The sequence below is a fragment of the Vipera ursinii genome (assembly GCF_947247035.1).
Source record: "Vipera ursinii genome assembly, chromosome: 1".
Classification (NCBI taxonomy): Eukaryota; Metazoa; Chordata; class Lepidosauria; order Squamata; family Viperidae; genus Vipera; species Vipera ursinii.
The window spans coordinates 152,249,251-152,268,214 of record NC_139512.1 but is presented as its reverse complement, the minus strand read 5'-3'; the positions used below and the strand labels follow the sequence as shown (position 1 = coordinate 152,268,214).

The 18,964-nt window shown below is 37.8% G+C and overlaps 1 protein-coding gene across 2 annotated transcripts in view; it reads left to right on the top strand.

Annotated features, from left to right (window-relative positions):
- FIGN (fidgetin, microtubule severing factor) overlaps window positions 1–18,964 on the top strand; it is a 139,541-nt gene that overhangs the window by 5,023 nt on the left and 115,554 nt on the right. The window lies entirely within an intron of this gene.

Genomic DNA, 18,964 nt, shown 5'->3' with positions numbered 1-18,964 from the left:
TTCTCCAAGTCTTTTCAAAGAGCAGACATTTGGTATGAAAGCTCAATTTATGACAGGGTATATTCTATGAACTTTATGGAGAAGCAGCAAGGTTATCTCTGTGTTCAGATGCTGACTTTTTATACTTAGTCTACTGCTTGGAAGTATCTCCTTCCACCCACCTACCCACTCACACGCACGCAGGTGTATCCATGCAGATTCTAGACAGCCCAACTTGAACTTAAAGAAACAGTTAAGGGCTTGTGTCTAAAACATGTTGAGGAGGGGTGGGGGGATTGAGGGGTGGGGGGAATAGGGAGGCTGCGGCAAGTATTTTATCTACTTTTGCAATAATGCTTTTGGAGACTGGTTGTTCCAATTCATGTGTAGCTGTCAATTAGTTAGCCCTGTGTGTGCATGCAAGGAGTTTCTCCGTGTAATGACTGATCTTCCTGCAGTCTTAATCATCAATTAATCAGCTAATCTGCTTGTTTAGGAGCCATTTTAATGATACAAAACCAGCATGATAGCTGTACGTAGGAAACTCTCTTGCAAGTTGTTTTTAATCCACTTGTCTAATCTAGTGTTACCAGATCAGATAAAAAGGAAAATGTGTTGCTTTGCCTTCAATTAATAATGCAATTAAAATGCATCCTTATTATGAAACAACAAGACCTGAAAACAAACAAAAGACAACATTTTCTTTGCATTTAAGTATCTTCAAAATAGTGGTGGGTGTATTGACATGCTTTTTTTTAATTAACTGGAATTTCATAATGATTTTAATGGGAGAAAATATGTTATCTGGGCATTTTGCAAAGTAATGGAGCATTTTGCTGTCAATAGGCACAATGAACCATTTCATCGGGGCACCAGCTTATTTGCTAGCTATCCCCCATCATTAATGAGCAAAGCAATAGAAACAAATAATAACATTTAATTTGGTATAGTCAGCTTTCTCTTTCTTTTTCCCCTTCCTCTTTTGTGAACCAGAAGCTGAACTAATCAGTGGAAGTTAGTGATAGCAGAGTAACTTTGAATCTATTGATTACTCTTCAATTAATATTTTCTTTATTCTGAAAAAAAGCAAAACAATAATTTGCATGTAGTTATTAAGACCAATTGCCTTTTAAAGGTCTAAAGTAGGTCTATCACATGTTTCCCCCCCTTACCAATTAGTAATTATGCTCTGAGAATCAAATATTTTAACCATTGTGATCGTATCTTACCAGGAAGTAAACCTGGCTGGATTCAGTGTAATTTAATTTCTTATTGTATATATGAGATTTTTTTTCCCTTTTTAAAAATACTACTATATTTTCTTTCCTTTTTTGAGCTATAACACGCTTTGTACAATTACTATTGTTAAGTTTAATGTTCTTTCTGTGGTAAAGGGCAATTCTGTGTTTCTCTTACAATAAATTTTACATAGAATATAGTTTCTTGGAATTTTTAGATCTAAGCAGACAAAGGGAACTCTATTTAATTAAGAGTTCAGTGTTCTATCTGCCTACTCAGAAATTTAGTTTATTTTAGTTAAATGGGGTTTACTCCTAAAATATTGTATTAGCATCATTAAAAAGAAAAGCCCTAAAGATAGAGTTTACAAATGTAAACTCTCTTCTAGTTTATAGATTTCCATATATCATTAGACTATATATTAAAAGGTGTGTGGATGTAGGTAAATATATGTTATCTGATGACAAATATTCAAATCATGATTTCTGCATAAGAACTGAATTATGTGTATTAATGTTACTACTAAATATAAACAAATACCCAATTTGTTTTTCACAAAGAGAGGGAGGAAAAGAAAGGATAAAACTTGTCTCTTTTACACCAGGCAAATGCATAATAGGTATATTATTCTGTGCGGGGAATATTGTAATCTTTAATGGTGACAAAGCCTGAACTTCCTGAAAGGATAAATTAAAAACCTGGAGCTATCAGTCTCGCAGAATAAATGAACGATTCTAGAGGTCTAAATACCTGTTGATTTAATCAAGGAGAGTAACTAATCTTCCCCCAAACAAACTGAGTTTGGTTTCTCCGATAAAATATTAATAGATAATTGTAGAAAATAAAAAAGCACAATTAAAAATAACAGCACAGGCATAACAGTTGTTCTTGTTATAATGTGAATAAAATTTCTCTGCCTCATCATAACAACTTGTTTTTTGCACGGCATTTGAGAACAAGGTATTTTGGATTACAGTTTGTCCAGCAATATCAATCATGGCTCCAGCCACACGTTTCATATTTTCTTTTGAGGGGAAATTGTATTTAAAGTAGAAACTTTGAAATGCAGGAATAAAAATGGTATTTTATATCTTTTGCTGAAAGTAGTTTTAATGCAGGACTTCCCAAATAATTGGTTGCTGCCATTTATCATTGTTTTTATTAAACAATCAGGTCATATGCGTAATGTGAATCCAGTATTGTAAAAGTGTTCTTACGAAAGGAAACAATGCATTTTCCTCAGCAGAGAAATGACTTATTGGTCATATAAAATCTCTGGTGTGGTTTTAGGAACTTCAATGAGTTTATGTGCATAAACGCACACATGACATAGCTTCCTTCAATGATTTATCTGGAGTTGTCTATCTGTGTTTGTCTACCCACGGTCCAAATTGCAGATTGAGCAATGGCTTGTTTGAACAATATAATTTAATTTCTTGTATATTTCAGTCATATGTGTGTGTTAACTCTTTGTAGTGGGATGTTTGCTGAAACTGTTTTCAATGATGCTAGATTAAGATTATTCTATTAAATATTAAGCAGCATGCCTAAATTTTTTCTGTTTCTGTATTCTTTGCGTATGAGGAATTTTTAAAAAGTATTTAATCTAGACTTTGAAGAAGAAGCCTGCATTTCTCGATATGGTTAAATCTAAATAATTTAATTATCTTTAAAACACCCAGCCTTTTGCAAGCTTGCAACCTGTATAGGCTCATGACAAGTATAAGCCTCTGCGGGTTGTGTCCAACCATCTTTTTTCTTTGCTTTAAAAAAAAAATATTTGGAAATGATTCAAACCAAAATTTCACATTTCTGCATGTTGCTTTTGTTATTTGGAATTGTTCTGGAACAACTTGAAAGAATCATTAAAGGCCAGCTGGAAATAAGATAAAAAGGCTGTGGTTATCTGAAAATTTGCTTATTTGAGGGCTCAGGCTGTTGCATTTCTGGAAAAATGGGTCCAGAAACAGACTGCTGTAGACCTTATTTTTTTTCTACTAGTACTCACACCTTTTGAGTCCTTTTGCGTATTCTACCGTGCAGATCGTAGTCTGCTTATTGATGTAAAGTGTGGTGCTTGTTCTTCTTTCCTGGCCATTATTTTGTTTCTCTCTTCCCCATCCCGGTTCTCGCCAATGGAATTGCCTTTTTCCACAGAGAAACTCATAAAGTTTCTGGCGCTGCAGAAATAAGATTTGCTCTCTTAAAATATCGTTGTGATAGTTGAAGTGAATTAAATATCAAGCCACCTTTTTGAGGGATAACTGAGGCATCTAGGAAATAATCTGAACACATGGGGAAGGGGTGCCATCCATTTTCAAAAGAAATTTCTGCCTTCCGACAAGAAAGATTCCATGGAGGAGAGAGAGGAGGGAGGATATCAAAAGAGGCAACCTGGTTCTTTCATGTGTTTGAGCACTCAGGTACTTGACAGGATTGTTTCCAAGAAGGGGGAAGAAATGATCCTATTTTAGATGCCTTGTTGTTTGCATTTGCAAGTCTCATTCTATATGGAGAGCTTTAGAAACAAACTTTCTTAGACATTGGGCTTAATGGATAGATGCACTTCTACCATCGGCACTTGCAACAGTCTAAGTGAGCTACTTAGCAAGTAGTGGAAAGAAATAAACCAGTTTCCCATAACAGCAGAGAGGGTTGTGTGCAAGGAGGGATTTTATATTGCAGGTTTATTCAACAGCAAGCCCTATTGTTTTTGAGGGAGTGATAGTGGATTGCACCTTTAGTTCACAAAAGTTGCTACCCTGTGTCTGATTAGACCTCAAAGAAATCCTACTGAATTCAGTAGGAGCAGCTTCTGAGTAAGCATGCATTTGAATGACTGTTATAATGTGCCTTTCCCTCTCCTTGAGCGGCAGGAACAGTACAGAAATCCAGCAGAAATCTTTACAGATTAATTTTTCAAACAGGTTTCCTACTTCTTGGAAACTTGCTTATTTTCCCCGGCAGGTCAATTTTAAAGATGCAGCAGCAGAGAGCCAGAAGAAAACAGGGCAACTGTACGGGGACATAATATCCCTGTTATAGGGAGAAAGACCCTGAGTGACACAATGCTGTAGTTCAGGTAAAAAAAAGCAAGCTAGAAAGTCTGTGGATTAGGAAATTCATCATAAAGGGTGGTGTCTTTAACAAGGCAGCATGTAAAAATGGACATTACATTGAAAATATTTTCTGCTTTCCGACCAAAGAATTTGCGGATAATTCTCTTAAGAGTGAAGATTTAGTGAATTTAGTGAAGATTTAAATTTGCCTTGCCACAAATATAACAACTTCTTTGCTTTAGCACGGGTTGTACTTTATCGTACTGTTGGAATTACTCTGGAGTAAGTGAACTGAACATAGAGAAGGAAGTCTAGATTTGAAGCAATGGATGAAAAAATGAAAACAAGAAGAAACATCATGGAGTCTTTGTTTAACCCTGATATTCTTGTATTCTTGCTAATGATATGCTCTTGGTATGTGTAAGGTATGATGCTAAGTAAACTATCCCTGCTTTTGTTGTTGTTGTTGTTGTTGTTATAGTTTCTTCACTTCTCCTGAATTCCTTTGCTCTCATATGGTGTAGATTTAACTGGCTCATTACCTCATAAGCATAAAAAGAAGCCATGGAAAGCAAAGTACTTGTTAGCGATGTTGTTTTAAGCTGGAGCTGTTTTGATGGGTGGGGGGCTTTTTCTGTGTGCTATTTGTGTTGGTCACATTTCCTTAAAGGATTGTCTGAGTTTGTTGGTCAAGTTTGGCTTAGGGACAAAATGTACTATACTAAAAAGTCTTGTGCGATGCAATGTTTCTAGAGGCCGGGCTATTTTCAATGGCGAAAGGGAGTTTTGCAAGGTTTCGGCTAATTTCCTTGAATGGGTTCTAGTAAAATGAATGACAGTCAGCTACCTCCAACATCACTTGAGTGCACTTGCTCTCATTTCGCTCCCTCTACATCCCCCAAAGGTTTCTCTAGTTCTAAGAAATCTGCTTGGTGTCAGGATGTAGTTCTATTTCTTTATAGACTTTTGCATTTGATTTGTTCATGGAATACTCTCCTGTTGAATTTTTTTCTTCTTCAGATGACATTATTTCTCTCTTGGGCATAAAAACATAGATATTAAAACTGTCGTTTCTTTAAAAGTGCAGTTATTCTTCTAAAGAATCCAGATGGGCAGTGGCCTAAAGTTGCTGAATGAGGTTTTCAGTGGAAGGTCCCCATAGTCTTAGTCCATACTTCATTGACTCACATAGGGCACTAGATTAGAGTACAGTAATTCCCACCCCCCAATATCTTTACTGTCCCAACTAGCAGCAGCTCTGTGCATGGAGAACATGCTCCTCTATTCACAGGAGAAGGGTTGTTGTATAGGCTGCTGTCAGTGAATTAATGCTTCAGTGTTGATACTTGCCGCATGCTTTGGTTGTGGAAGGAAGAAAAGGGCCATATGAAATCACTGTTTTCACAGATGTTTAAAGGACTTTAGTCTGGACAGGTTCAGGCCTATGTCTGCAGTGGATGAGAAGAAGGGAGGGATTGGGTTATCTTTGAAAATGCTTTGTATCTTCAGTTTTTTCCCCCGCCTGTGAGCTTTGAGCTTGTCTATTTCTGTGCATCCCTTTGTCATGCTCAGCAATATAAGCCTACAATAAATTGAAAACATCACGGTTGCCATTGTCCATTTCTGCCTATTTTTAAGGAGTGGATAGAGCCATCATTCTAAGGACATTTCAGTTCTGCATTTATGAGATGCAATATAAAGTCCATAAGCTTAGGATTTATGCAAGTTGAAATCCAGGGAGAGACCAGTAAGGTGTATGTTTGATTTTTGCAACTCGCCCTACGGTATCTTCCTCATTTCTCCTGCCCCCCCCCTCAAATAAAATTAGGAGAGCTGGCTTTATTTAACAGGAGTATCTAGTATATAAGTAGAATAAATTTAAAAAGTTAAATAATGATGAGCCTCTGAATCAGCAATGTAGGTGCTTCTCAGACTAAAGCAATTATTTGGCTTCTGTCTTTTTGCTAGTTTGTAAACATGTGCCTGATCATTTCCAATTATTTGCAAATTTGGCATCTTAACATTTTCTATAATAGTGGTGGTAATAATAATAATATAACCGTACAAACAGCAAAAAAGAAAAATACTATTGAACTAAATAAATAACCTGCACTGGTATCTTGTACACTCTACAAACGGGAACGGTAGAATTGTTTTCTTCTTTGAGGGAAATGCTTTGTAATTTGCAAATATTTAATGGTAAATTAAATGGCAAATTAAATTAAATGCATATGCAAGTGTTTACATGTTATTTTCCCTGCAGTTCTAAACACTGCAAAATGTGATTCCTTAATTTGTCTATTAAACTTACAAATAAGAAACCTTAGTGATTACATAGTTGTCTCCCAGCTATACTACTATATTTTGTAAGCTATGAGCTAAAGTTGCCATCTTGGGAGTTGGTCCCGCATTTTCCAGTATCCCTTTAATGCCCTCTCCATGTATCTTTACTTCTTAGTAACACTTACAGGAATTCACTGGGATTTATTTTAAAGCAGCTCTCCTACAACTGCAACTTCAGATGGAAAAGCTGGACGGTCTTCTTTGCTGACTTAATGTACATAAAAAGTGTGTGTTGCGATGTGCAGCTAGATTGGGAAGAAAACAAAACAGCCCAGATGCCAAACAGGGTGGGTGGGGCCTACATTGCCTCTCTTAGCTGAGTAGGATATATTTCAGCAGGTGACTTTTTCCTCCTTTACTACTCCGGCTCCATGATGAGAAAAAAACAATTGGATAAATTTAAGGCAACAGTGTTTTCTCTTTTTTCCTCAAAAAGCAGACAATCTGACGATCAGGCTGCTGCTTATAATGTTACTTTGCTCTCTGAAACTTCCTTTTTCAAATGGGCTTGACACCACGTCTTGCTGAATGTGCATCTCAGGACAAATTCAACTGGGGAAAAACGACTTAAGCTTAGAGAAAGGAATACAGCAATTATTTTTAACCAAGTCAAGCATAGTTAACATGAGATGAGGTGAAATTGTTAAGTTTTTCCTTGTCTAACAATGCCTTTTATATATATAAAGGTTTCAAATGAATAGCATCCTGTGAGGAAAAATAAAACCATTCCCCATTTTGGGATAAAACATCCATGCATGTAATCCTACTATATTAAGTAGTCAGATTTGTGGAGAGCAAAACTACGCGTAAGGGTAGCCATATAGGAACTGAGTCAAATTTCTGGCTTACTTTTTAATTAATTATCTTTACAAACATTTAAACAGAGAAAATGTGTTACAGTTGTACAAACATTTTTTGATTGTTATTAAGGCCAAATCTCTCAACGGTAAATATTAGGAGTTTGGGGGGTATTTCTTCCTTGATGGAAAATAGAACTTCTTTGACTTTAAGGGAGAATTATAAATAATAACTTGAAAAAAAATCTTTTTCCTTCTCTATTTATACCAGATTTCTCCTATTGGGCTGTATTAGACTACAGTTCCTTAGGTGGCGCATGGATGGATAGTGTGTTTACAGTATCACAGATATGAAGAGTGCTTAGTAGGAATGTTGATTTAAGCAAAAACTTTTTTTGCTTCTTATACTACACTAGTGATGCAGTACTGGTAGGTATGTTGAGTGATTAACAAGTCAGGCTAGGTCTGTGGAACTCCAGCTTGAATGTTGGTTCAGCTTAATTTATTGGCTGATTCTGGCATAGTCTTTCTTTCTCTCTCTCCCTCTCCCTCTCTCTTTCTGTGTGTGTGTGTGTGTGTGTGTGTGTGTGTCTGTCTGTCTGTCTGTCTGTCTGTCTGTCTCACCTATTTTAGAGTGTTGTGAAGATAAGATGAAGTGATGAACATGAACATGCCTTTGGAAATATAGCTGTAGCTGGTTCATGTGGTTTAATAACTTTTGTGACTTGATTATTATAATTTGTATGCAATTGTAAGATTATATGCAAAGGTTAGAGCTATCATATGCTAGCTATTGATTTTAAGGCTGATTTGCTGAGTCCTCGGAGAGCGGGTGGGTTATATGAGAAGCTTCAGAATGTGAATTCCTCGCTCGCTATGGCAGACATGTACAGCCTCAAGTGTAAAACCGTTCAACTTCAGGCATAATTTGGAAGATGGAATATTATGTGTAGCAGTATGGTGGGATCTGGGGTTCTGTATACTTGCTGCATGTGGGATTAAATCTTTCAGGATACAGAGAGGCAACACACAGTTTTTTAACTACTGCTACATAAAAAAATGGGCATTTTAATTTGTTTTGTTTTCTCATTGACATTTACACTAAAGTGTAGCATATTTGAAATAAGAAGCTTGGAAATCGTAAGCAACAAAAATAAAGCTATGGGCTAGTTCAGACATGCCAAACTCATGACGTCACGTGATGACTCGCAACGTATTGGAGCTTTTTCGCCATTGCCGGCAATGGGGTGGGCGTGGCTTCCTGATGACATGTCCGGCCCGTGGGCCGGCAGTTTGACACCCTGGGCTAGCTGTTTCTTTTTAAATTTAATTTGGAAAGGAGGTTTATTTTACACAAATGTGACCAAAAGACCTAAAAATTACTCCTTTTAAAGAAAATGACTTTTTAAAATGACTAAGAAAAAATAAGTTTGTGTTAATTGCTAGGATTATTTATTCATACTCATCCTTATATTTCATTCCTGTTTATGTTAATATAAAATGCTACTGGAGATTTTCCGTTCATCTTTTCAGGGGACGTCCTGAAAAATACAGGATACAATATCCAACCCTGCTTTCATCTATTTTGTTTCCTCTACATTCTTCTGGATTTAATAAATGGCGTGAATTATTTGTGATTTTTTTTTCATACACATGTACAAATTCATCCAATGTGCTGTAGCTGTACATGCAGTCCTCGACTTACAATAGTTGATTTAGTGACCGTTCGAAGTTACAACGGCAGTGAAAAAAGTGACTTATGACTGTTTTTCACACTTACGGCCATTGCAGCATTCCCCATGGTGACGTGATCAAAATTTAGACGCTTGGCAATTGAATCTGGGTTGCAGTGTCCTGTGGTCATGTGATCACCTTTTGACAACCTTCTGACAAGTAATGAGGAAGTTAGATTCACTTAACAACAGTGGCTACTAACTTAACAACTGCAGGGATTCACTTAACAACTGTGGCAATAAAAGTGGTAAAATGAGACACAACTCACTTAACGACTGTCTTGTTAGCAACAAAAATGTTTGTCTCAGTTGTAAGTTGAGGACTACCTGTATAAATTGTTGCTTGACCACTTGACCAGGTCTTTCTTTGGAACAGTGCTTGTGCCTAGAATGCCGTATACTGAGAAATGGGACTTTGGCTTTCAGAAGTTCTGTTAAATGACACTTGTACTTTGGTATGCTTTATACAACACAGGTTGTCCTTGACTTATGACCATTTGTTTAACAATGGTTCAAAGTTATTGAAGGAAGTTATTTACGACCCATCCTGAGGGTTATGACTGTTGATCCACTCCACAGTCGTGTGATTGCAATTTGGGTGCATGGCAACTAACACATATTTATTGATTACAGCATCTTGCAGTCATGTGTTCACAATTTGCGACCTTCTCAGCCAGCTTCCAACAAGCAAAGCCCATCAAGGAAGCTGGATTCTCTTAATGACTATGTGATTCACTTAACAACTATGTCATTCTCTTAATGACCATGGTATAAATGATTGTAAAACCAGATCCGGTCACATGGTGACTTATAAGGGAATTCTGGTCCCAATTTGGTTATAATCAAGGACTACCTCTAGGTTGGAAAATTAAGAGGCCCAGGAAGAACTCATTTAAATCAGTTGTGGTTATATTAAATAAAATCCAATAATATTCCTTTTAAAAAAACAACCTGAGACTTCAGTACACCCCCTTCCCCAAGGCTGAGCAACTCTAGGGCCATTTGTAAGAGGACACCTTTGGGGAAGAGCAGCTCCATCTTATGTTTGGGTGAAGTGTCTCCTCATTCTGCCCTGGACCATGTTTTTCAGAGGCACTCTGTTGCATGCACTATAGCTCTATTGTCAGAACCAAAGTATGTGATAACTAAATCAAATGCTGTTGAGGACTGCCCATAGACCATCTTTCTAATTTTTCTAGTCTAGTTTGCCTTTACTTGGTGATAATTCCTTCTTTTCCTTTAAAAAAGAGCGTGGATATGTCCATGGAGCTACTAGACATCATTCCTGATTTGAGGGCGGTTTTTCTCCCACTCTTCTCAGCATTCTTCCGAGAGAGTACCCACTTGCTTTGGCCAGAGATCTAAAATAGGCTGCAAAGGATCCCACAAAATCAAATTGAGGCACCTCATGTGTCCTTAGGACTGCAGTTTCTTAAGCCATCTCTACTGTAAATGTATGTAAGTTTATGATATTTAAGATAAATTCAAAAAGGGTTGTTGCCAGGGCTGTTCATGTTTTTAAAAAGTTTGAAAAAAGTACTTCAGACTTAGAAGAATTCCAGCAATTCTCTGCTTTTTGTTAAAGAAGAGGCAGTCATTTTTCTGACTGCCTATCTAGCCTGGAAAAAAAGAATACTGTGCCTGCTTTAAGAAATTTGCATACTGAAATTTTGGGGAATCTGAATGTAGCCGTAAGATTTTTAGACTCATTCAGAAGCCTGGGGGGACGGGACAACAGTGGCTTTCTTAATTGAAGAAATTTTAAAACATTTTCAGATCCCAGAGTCTTAGTTTAATTTTTGTTTTGTTTTTTTAACTCTGGAACCTCTGAGCAAAAAGCAAAGTTTTAGAGAAAGAAAATTAACTGAATGAACTCCCCCCCCCTTTGTCTTAAATCTGTAATGGCACACCATCGTTGCCACAGAACCCTTGTGTTCCAAGCAATACAGTCTGAAAAGCTTTAATGAGTAGCAGAGAAATGCTGAACTGGCAGAGGGCCCAAAACACTTATGTTTTTCAAATTATCTTTGAAAGGTGCACAGCCACATTAGTTAGTGTTTTGTTGCAAGCAATTGAAAAGAGGGATATCGGATCTCAGAAGCTAGAATGATGTTTCATAGGTGGTCAATCAGTGTTTCATATAGCAAGCATTTCTAGTGAGTCATTTAATTTGAAAGAAGACTTCACGTTGAATAATTCAAATTACGTAAGTGGAGAAATACCATTGTAATGATTACAAAGCCCTATTCCAGCATTAACCCAGTTTTGGATTGAAACACTAAACTCTGCCATTTTCATAGCATAAATTGCAGAACTCAGTTTTTGGAAGGATGTTTGTGTGCATGTACACACTTTTAGCTTACTTTTCCATGTATAAACATTTCCCAAAGCATATATTTGAAAATTCTGTGAATATGTATTTATAACATTTCACATTATTTATAATGGACTTTCTTTTTTTTTAGATCACCTTAGTTATGAATGCTATCTAGCTCCATTGCCATTAAAATGCAGTACCTACTACAATACTTCTATACATTTTTTTTCTCTTTGAGTCTTGGTTTAAATATGTTTTCCAAAGAATTAGATTTTTTTTCATTTTATTGTTTTAAGGTAGTCCTGACACGTGATTCATTGCTCCATATACAAATATATTCTAACCTGATAACTGATGTTCACCTAGTCTAGTAAAAGAGCAAACCTAGGACTCACATAATTGGGTTTTGACAACAACAACGCTCTCCTGCTGTTTGCTTTTCTAGCAAGTCATTTTAAACAGTATGTTGCCTCCAAGCCTAAAAAAACCATTTATGATCAGTAGGCATAGCTTCTGTGCATTTGTTAAATGTGACTGGCCTTCACCTACATTGGATAGCATTACATTCATTATTGTACTTTTGACAGCTCTGTAACCAGATATGTGTGTTCCAAGCTCTCTCCTTCCACATAGTCTTTCAAATGGGGCAGGATTAAGTAAAAAACGTTAATTCTGTGCGCCTGTATTTATGAGTAGACCCCACTGAATTTAATACTCACACCTAAGACTTAAGTATGAACACTATAATGTCAGGATTTGTTTGGTGATTAAATAAATTCACTTAAGACTAAATGAAATGGAAATGTAGCCTGTGTGTAATTTGGCTTTGCAGGAGAGAAAAGTTTTTAGCAAAGTAGGACAACACAGTTAGTTCTATTATTTTGTCAGCATCTAAAAAGACATAATTTGGAGAATAACTTGGTTCAGTTTGTGGACCACCTGTCCTATGGCTTCCTGTTATCAACTAGCCCTTTGTCTTTGGTAATGCCGTAAAAAGAGTCTTACTAAAAGAAGAGTCTTTACAAGAAGATATGTATGCATCTCTCTTTGTAATGGTTAACAATCAATAGAAAAAAAACCTGATCTTCTAAGCCCTCCAGATTTTCTGATAGTGTGTTAAATTCCAGGTGCAAAAATTTAAATAAAATCTGATTAATGTGTCAAATTGCAGCTCCAGGCAAAGAGCCAGCTCATGCAACCAACTAATTTCCCGTCCTTGCTTCCCAACTGATAGACACGCTATGGGTCATGAATCAGTGCTCCAGCTGAAGAAGAGACACTTCCAAAGAGAGACTGGAGAGACCAGTTCACCTCTGAGTCAATGGATAGACATGTGGGGAAACACTCTGTCCCAGCTCTGGGGTGGTTTTTTTTTTGCTGCTCCTTTCTGCAAAATAGGTTTGAATGGCTGTGTGTTTCCATGGTACAGAAACATGAGCCAATGGCTGTGTATAGTGAACAGGATGACTAACAGAATGACTAGAGCTCTTTTGAACGAAAGAATGAAGCAATGAATGAATCGATAAATAAAGTAGATGTTATCTAATAATTGAAAGAATGCCGGCAAGAGAAGGAGGTATGACCAACTATCATTTATAAATAGGAAACAACACATACTTGTGGTTGGTGATTTGGCTCTAGTGCAGCGGTTCCCAACCTTTTCTATACCCCGCATCCCTAGAACATTTCTGATATATTCTCCCACCCTTTACAAAAGTTCAAAATAACGGCGACGAATTATGCATATAAACTATAATTTTGAAATTTCTAAACCCAAGTTTTCACACACCCTGGAATATTGTCTCGAGCACCCCTGGTTTGGAACCCCTGCTCTAATGATTTAGGTTACTATAAGACTGTGGTGGCGAACCTATGGCACGTGTGCCACAGGTGGCACGCAGAGCCCTCTCTGTAGGCACGCACGCCGTCGCCCCAGTCCTAGGCCTTCAGCTGGGTTTTATAAAACCTTTTCACTTTAGGCCTCCAGCACCGTGTGCAAAAAGAAAAAAAAAGTTCAGTCAATCAATTTCAACTTTTCACGGAAAAAAAAAGATCTCGCAAAGTTGGAATTGATTGATTAAACTTTTTAGTCCCACCCAGTCTGCCATTACCACCGCAGCCATGCCCACCCAATGGGCCACACCCACCCAATGGGCCATGCCCACCCGGCACCCGACAATACATAAGTAGGTTTTGGGTTGCAGTTTGGGCACTCGGTCTCTAAAAAAGGTTCGCCATCACTGCTATAAAGGGTCTTGAAAACAGTTCAAAACCAGGCATTTGTCCAACACAGGATCACAAGATTATTGACTAGAGTTCGACATTTTGATCATATTTTCTTGTACTCCAGCAACTGAACAAACTTCTATTTCAAAACCCCATGTGTTTCGATAGGTTTTTTTAAAAAAATATTTTTAAATATCCAAATGGCTTTAGGCTATGTAATCAAAAGATGACCTTCTCCAGGTGTGGCAAAGTGACTCTTGGTGCTTGAAGTTCCACTGTCAAAAATGAGGTAAGATTGCTAAATACAGGTATTTACAGGCTCGGGATACAATCATGATGGCAACTGCCCATTATGGTTGTGAACGGGTCAGTCACATGACCAACCCAATTTTGTGACCTTTTTTTGCAGTGGTTGTTAAGTGAATCACTGCAATCATCAAGTGAATCCAAAATGAACACCACAGTCATTAAGTGAAGGAATGGTTCACTATGGACACAGTTTTGCTGAAAACGAAGTAAGTGCTGGTTTTCAGCAAAATCCTCGTAAAATGGAGTCATGTTGCCCACGAGACACTGCAAACAGCCATAAAAGCAGCTGTGTTACCAACCTCACCAGGTTCAGTCATACGACAGCGGAGGAGTCTTGACCATTGGAACTTCAAATCCAGGTGGTAAGTCCCCTTTGATGGCTTGGTCGTAACTGTGAATGGTTGCTAAGCGAGCAGTCATAAGTCGAGGATTATCTGTATTAGGTTTTTTTTAAAAAAATTGTAGCATTTTGTTACGGAACACCCTCCCCTGATAAACTTTCCTGGCACTAAATGTGGGCGATACATGAAGACCCACCTAGGCCTGGGACAGGAAATCTGGGGCCCTTTGCAGGTTACCCAGGACATCTTGCTCTTTTGAACATACGGATATTGGAGTCCCTGGTGGCTATGCAGAAAAATGGTCTCTTCCTGCAACCCTCAGAATCTTTTCAGAATCACTGCTGGAAAATCCTAGCTTTAGGGCTGAGTGGATGTTGTGGTCATGAGTATGAATAGAGTCACTTTGTGGCGAGATAGGCAGCAAACAAATTTAATAAATAAGTTAATTAATTAAAACAAACCCTTTTGGAAGTAAATAGGACCTTTTAGTAAATCGGCTCCAGCACAAGTAAGTTAGAGGGGAAAAGAGAGGCTTTAATTTTTCTTTTCTCACTATCCTAGACGGCCTGAGATTGTTGCTAAGGCTTTTGTTTCCCTTCTCATCTGTGCTAGTGTTCGGCTGCCAATTCATCAGTGAACATTGCATATGACCCCGGGGCTGAAAAAAATTGCCCAGCTCATCTAGCTCTTGTAAATGTCTTATATTTTTTTCACCTGCGCCCCTTGGTTTAAAATTCTGGATATTTTTTTTATTATTGCAATTTATTCATGTGGTTATTCCATTTAGGGGTGGGCATGACATAATTCAGAGCAACTATTGTCAAGATAGTAATATACAACAAAACATAGTTCATATCAGAAGTGTTTATAGGCTTTATCAGAAGAAGCTTTCATGATGCCGCTTCATTGAGGCCATTAAAATGGCCATTTAGTAATTGTTACCTTAGAAAACTGGTTTGTTTGCTTTTATTTGGTCCTTCCTAAAAATACTGATGAGGCAGCAGTTTTCATATGAGGCCTATAGGTGTTAAATTCTTCCTAGGATACCGTGAAAACTATTTTTGGACAACAGTACCTCAAGCTTAAATTCTTATCCTTTACAATGCCTATTTGGGGGGGGGAGGGGGAGGGGAAGGAGAGGAGAGGCAAGTTCATATTTGCATGAATTGATCTTAAGTTATTAGTTAATTTAATTGATTTTAAATTTTACTGTATTACTGTTTTGGTAATGGTGAATCCTTTTGGCTCAGTGTGTCAAAAATTCAGAAAATGCCTCACTTGACTCTGCTGGTGTGTCATATTCCTGAGCAAAAGAGAAACAATTCTCCACATTTAGGTCAACCTGAAGAGTGGCAGCACTAGGGTTGGGCCTAAAGTAGAGGTCCATATCTCAACTTCAGCCCTAAGGCCATCACTGCCATGCAAAAAGGCTGTCTCACACCATTCCTCAAGGCATGACAGGGCCCTGCAGTGTGCCCAAAACTACTCTGGGTCACAAAAGGCCTTTGTTCTTGAAGCAGCTTTAGAGAATGCTCTTTTGTGGCCTCTGCAACCTCCGAAAACTAGGCAAAAGCACACCCTGTTCTTGTGAGATTTTTGGAGGCTTTGAAGGTCACCACAAGAGCCCACTCCATTTTTGCACCGTCTTCACAGCCTTCGAAAATCATGCAAAAAGGTGTGCTTTCAAGAATAGTTGTTGGGTGTTGGTGAAAGCTGACATATCATCCAAAACATTTCGGTGTGTTACCTTTGATGCGCGTATCATAAATGCGCCATTACTCACCTACCCAGTTAAAAGTCTGTGGATGTAGAACGACTAAAGCAGTGTAGTACTGCGGTTTCTCACCCCTTTTGTGTTATAGTGGACATAGAAAAAGGGCAGGGCTTTCACCATAGTGATGCTTTGGTCAGTCTGACATCTTGCCCCTTTCCAGTGCTTTCTCTGGACAAGTTATAAAGAGTAAATATACAAAATCCAATCAGCCCCAGTGGACACAAGCAACATTCAAATGAGCTGGGTGGAATAAAACAGTCTTTGGTTCTCTGCTAATGACCATGAGAGAGGGAGCTTTACAATCTTCTGCGGAGAAAAAGTTTGAAAGTGTGGGGGCTGCCACTGAGAAGGCCTGCTATCTTGTCCATGTAAATAGCTGCTGAGCAAGTTAGAGAAGATGGATGGATTGGTTTGTTAGTGGAAAATTAGGGAAAATTACTTCCCTGCAGCTAAACGACTGAAATTGTGAGGTTCCTAACTGCAACAAGTTTATAAACAATATAATTTTTTTCAAGTCCTTTCTGGGCTATTTCTTTGTCAGTTTAATAACATGAAAATATTCCATACTGAAATATGCAGCCTTTGTTTGCAAATTTCAGTTAAGTGTTGGAAGATACATTCTCTTTTTAATGATACTGTGATTTAATCCGATAGTTCATGGGCGTGCATTTTTGGTATAACATCCCAAGTGCACTTACTCTGACAGTAGATATTATTTTTATTTCTATTTGAGTGAAAATCCAGGGATAGACTTTTTCAGAAGGCATATCTATTTTTTCCCAAGTAGCTGTATGTTTTCTCATCTACTATATGAGTTCCTGTGGATCTATTAATGAAGGTCTAGAAAAAGGTAGACAAGGAAAATGAGAAGATAGACCTAAGACATGTTATTCTCCTGGAGGTAGATGTCTAAGAATATAATTTTCTCTGCCTTCTCAGGAAAGATGTGGCATAGATACTTAAGAGCTTTGTGGGGCTTGTAAGGAATCGGAGAGAAAAGGAATATTGGGCAGAGGTCACTATTTGGATGATATAGCAGATGGCTTTTGTCAGCAGTGATGTCTAAGCTACGATTGGTTGAAGAGGGAGCATTGCAGGTATTTACAGTGTTAGTTTATTAAATTTATATGCTGCCCATCTCATTATCAACGCAACTCTGGGCAGCTTATTATACCTAAAATACTTTCCAGTACAGGTGGTTCTCACTGATTGCAATTAGGATCAGCCACTATGTCACTAGTTGTTGTAAAATGAAACATTGCATAACCACAACCAACTTACACTGTCAGGTCCGACTGTGGTCATTAAGTGCAGCGTCACGAGACGTGCGACTTCTTGCTGACTTCCCCATTGATTTTGCTTAGAAGCTGGCTTTGAAGGTTTCAAATGGTGCCCATGTGACTGCAGGATGCTGCGTGTGGGTTGCCAAGCACTGGGTAATGATCATGTGACCATGGGGATGTTGCAATGGCTGCAACTTTGAGGACCGGTCATAATTTTTTTTGTTCAGTAATATTGTTAATTTTGAACAGTTGCTGAATGAGCAGTTGGTAAGCGAAGACTACCTGCGTTCTTTTACTGGCCTGAACTTTGTATGGGAAAGACTAACAGAAATGCCACAGAGAAAAATGTATTCCGGAGAAGACTGTTTTTAAAACGGTGAAAAGATTGGCTAGAAATTACAGAGCAGGCTAATGATGGCTTGGTTTGGACAAAACAGATGTGTTAAACTTTCACAGTTGAGTTTTGAGCTTTCCCCTCCACCCCATAGGATTTGGGACAGGAGGAGTTAAATGACAAATAGAGGCTTTTTCTGCTGTTTCTCTGTATTTAGCTTTGGGAGGGTGGGGTCAGATATAGTGTGCTTCATTCTTCTTGAAAAGCTAGAGTGGCTTTACTACTTCAGTCCATAGAACATTGTTAATCTTAAGACACAAGAAGATTTTGTTGCTGTGGAAATTGCTGTATGCGAAAATCCCTGTGTGTTTACCTGAGTACAAATGACAAGTGAGAGCCCAGAAGAAAGTAAAAGTTATAATGTTGGAGAGTGATTTTTTTTAACGGAGAACTGAGATTGTTTTTTTTTCCCATCTGGACTCTGGATTAAGTTTATACAAAATTCCATATATATAATTAAAATAATTATCTTGAACACTGTTTTCTTGTGATTTTCTGACTTGGAAAGAATTAAACTGTTATCTGAAATTCTTAATTCAAAATATAAACATTGCAATGATATTGTGGAACAGAGAAGGCAAAGTTAACACAAAACAATGATCCATTGCTCTGATGTTACAGACACAAATGGTTTTCCTTGGCACAATTTCTTTCTCAGACAAAATAAATAATGCTTGAGATTTGTTGTTCATGAAGTCCCATTTTTGGCTTGTTGTAGGCTACTTGAAGAATATATAAACTGAGTGTCAGGCATAAGAATTAGTTTGCTGTGTGCGTGCTTGTTTGGAAATATCATTTTTCTCTCTCATCATCTTTCTGGATTCAGCAATATTCAGGGGACATAAAACAGATTGTTTTCAATTAATTTGTGAAATTCCTTGCCATGAAGGGTGCTTGTTGCTAGCTTCAATTCTTTAGAAGAGGAAGCCTACCTGTAGTCAGGATGGTCAGAAATTAACCCAAATCAATAGATAAAGTGTTTATTGGGAATGGGGTGGGGGAAGGCTATCACTGAATGTTTATCACAATCATGCCCTCTTGAGAATCTTGGGGCTGGCTGGCTGGTCATGGTCAGAGACTAGCTCCTGTAATGGACTTTCTTTTGCTCTATCAGTCAGTTCATGAGATTGCATACTACCTCGGCAATATTTTAATTGTTAAATAAATCCA